This window comes from Cynocephalus volans, chromosome 1, assembly GCF_027409185.1.
Source record: "Cynocephalus volans isolate mCynVol1 chromosome 1, mCynVol1.pri, whole genome shotgun sequence".
Taxonomy (NCBI): Eukaryota; Metazoa; Chordata; class Mammalia; order Dermoptera; family Cynocephalidae; genus Cynocephalus; species Cynocephalus volans.
In genome coordinates, this window is record NC_084460.1 from 260,642,591 (window position 1) to 260,646,164 (window position 3,574).

A 3,574-nucleotide genomic window follows, 5' to 3' on the forward strand; every position below is an offset into this window, starting at 1 on the left:
GTATAATGTTGAATATGCTAATTTGAGCATCATATATTGCACAGAGGTATTGATATTCAACTCTGTACCACACAGATATGTGCAATCAACTATGTTTCAATTAAAAAAAAATTCAAAAGCTATTAACTCAGCTTTTCACAATTTGAACTTCATTTTCCTACAACTGGACAGATTTGTTTCTTGACTCCCAACTTTGCTAGATGGATAAAACTTAACCCGAATCCAAGTTATTCTCTTAACAGTGTTACTTATTTTTTCTGTGAAGACCATGATGTCTCTTTTATTCTTTCTCCCCATGAATAGAACTCCCGAGCATCAAGGAGGGGTTAATAATCCTTAGTTGTATGCTCTATGCTACCATCCAGTGCACCCCATTCCCAAGCTTGTGCTCAACCAAAGGGCTCAAGTGACATGCTCTGAACTTTATCTCAGGTCCATCTCCTTAGACACTTCATGCAGCTGACTGTCACTAAACTACGACTCTCCTTGCAAGATGGAGTGAGCTTTCCACCTTCTAGGGTCCCAGGTGTGAGTATGAGTTTCCCGTCTTCTCAGATCCTTACACCCCTTTGTGTATTGTGCTTCAATCTGGGGATTTGTATTCTTTCAACATTTTAGGTCCAATTTATGCAGCTTTTAGAGCTCTAAGCATGACCCAGGAATGTAGCCCCTGACTGTAGTGAACAGTGGTTACATTTATTTATTTATTTATTTATTAAAAAAATAGTTTTTAGATAATTCATTATACACTCTTGTGTGGTACAACATTGATTTTCGGTAATTGTGTACAATGTGTGATGGTTAGATCAGGATAGTTAGCTTATTTACCATTACAGTACGCAATCATATTTTGTGTCTGTTAATCAATTTTTCATTAGCCCCGCTCCCCCACCCCTCCCCTTCCCTTGGTCACTTCTAGTAACCATGGTTCTTTTCTCTCTTTCTAAAATTTCAACATATTACTCTGATTGTTTTTTCTTCCTTTCTCTTTCTCCATTTCAAATTTTTCAGTTTTTATTGTTTGTTTATTAGCTTGACCAGTTTATTAGATTTTAAACGTAATCACTGTCAGAAACTGAAAAATTTGAAGTGGTAGGTATGACTCATGTAGAAATAAAACCCTTAACTGGGTTTATGGAATTAAATTGAATAAATATCTTAATATATTTATTTACTTATAGTATACCCTATTTCCCAAAGTATCTGTGGCAGGAACTCTATCCAGCAATCTCTAACAGAAGTCTATTATACAGGAAAAATGTAGAACTTCAGCTGCTGTCACACTCCTGGTTGGAAGTGTTTTGCTTAAAAGCAGGATCTGATGAATCCTTGAATTCCCGTCCTGCCATTCCGACTTCTTTGTCTCAGTGCCTAAAATGTATTAGGCAACACCAAAGATCAGATGGATAAATAATCACGTAAAGTATGAATACATCAACAAGTGAATAAATAGGAGGAAATAATTTATACTGCACTGAACATTTAGTGACAAATTTTTTATTGAAACATAATTGATTATATATATTCGTGGGGTACAGAGTTGAATACCAATGTCTGTGTACAATGTGTGATAATCAAATCAAGATAACTACTATGTTCATCATTATAAAATGTAATCATTCAGTTTATCCATAACCTCCACCCTCTCCCCTTTCCCACCTCTAGTAACTACAGTTTTTTTCTCTCATTCTGAAAGTTCAACAAATTATTGCCACTGTTTTCTTCCTTCCTTCCCTCCCTCCTTCCCTCATTCCTTCCTTCTTCTTGGTCTTTTACTCCCACATATGAGTGAGAACATAGGGTATTTCTCTTTCTGTGCCTGGCTTATTTTACTTAACATGATTTTGTCTAAGTTCATCCATGTTGCTGTGAATGGCAGAATTTCATTCCTTTTTATGGCTGAGTAGTATTCCATTGTGATATATACCACATTTTCCTTATCTGATCAGCTCTGCATGCCATTTAGGTTGGTTGAATATCTTGGCTGTTGTAAATAGCTCCCCTCATGCTGCTCACAGGGCATGCAGGGCCGCTGGATTGGCAGGACTCTGAGATCCCCTGGCTCCTATCCCCAAATGGCTACATGCAGGAGCAACCCACGACCAGGGGGCATGGGGGTGACTACATGTGTAGTTCCCCGCCAGGAAAATACAATTGTGTGAACTCTTTGATCCTCTACACACTGGGCTCACTGTTTGAGAGGGCCGTGCGGTTACCCTGCAGCCTGATTTGCAGGCATCTGCTGTGGGAGCTCTGGCCGTTGACCTCCTCTCTCCACCTACCTTGTCTTGGCAGTGCAAGGTTTCTCCAGACTGCACATTGGTCCTGGTCAGGATTTTCCACACCTCTCTATGTTGCTGTCTCAAGTTTCCAGATCTTGGAGGGTTTTCCTCACGGTTTAGCTGGATTCAGTTGTTTTCTCCTAGACACTCTATTCTACAGGTGACTGTTTCTTTGGGCTATTTTTTGCATTAGAGGTGAAGGCTGGTTTCCTCTACTGAGCCATGTTACCAGGAAAAAAAAAAACCCTAAAACTTTAGTGTTGATTAAAAAAAAATAAATAAATAGAGATGAATGAAGAGTGTTTTGGAATAGAGAGCTAAATATAATTAAATAATTTTGTTGAATTTTGAAGAGAAGAGTGGAGATTAATAAACTCCTTTTTGGAATAGATACCATGTAACTTGTATTGTTAAAAAATCAGGAAAATAATATGGTTAATAACCTGTGCTTAAGGTCAAAGGTGTCAAAATACTGCACACAACAGCAGAGGTTTACAACACAGGAAAGTTACAGAGTTGATTTGAGAAAAGCTTTCTGTTAAAGATGCTTTTATTTTGTTAGTCTCATTTGCTGAGAAAGCCACTAAAGTCCAAGGAGGAAGTGAGATTTTTGCTGAAGTCCTCGAAGTACTTTTCATTGCTGTGACTCTAGCTGGAGTACTGGGTTCAGTTCTGGGCATTTCATTTGGGCAGAACTGAAGCACGTACAGAAGGAAGTGAGCAGAATGTGGAAAGGTTGATAAACAATGAAATCTTAAAAAGTTGCAGGATATTGAAAAGAAGCTTAATGGGGATTTGATAGTTGTTTTCAAATATTTGAAAGGCTTTCATGCAGAAAGGATTGTTAGAATTATTCCATGCACTGCCACAGGACACACAGTTGGTTATTCCAGGAAGGCAGATTCTAGCTAAACATAAAGGGAGACTTTTACACAATTAGAGATGATTTAAATGAAGAAAACTATGCTACAAAATGTTAAATTCTTTGGCAAAGGATGAAATCATCTATCAAAATATTAAACAGGGAATCTCTCCATTGAGTAAAAACTGAAGTAGATGATCTTGGGTCACTTTGAATTCAAAGAGTCTCGTCATTCTATAAATCTTCTCATAAGAATATTACAATAAGCATGTGTTGACATTCAGTTATTTCATCAAAGCTTACCCCAAGTACCCTTCTCTTAATGGAAGTAGAGGATGTGGGGGAAAAAAGAAGAAAAGAAAGTCTTTCAACATAACTCTAGCCACCCCCACTATACAAATTCTTTATAATAAGAATCTGCAGATTCATG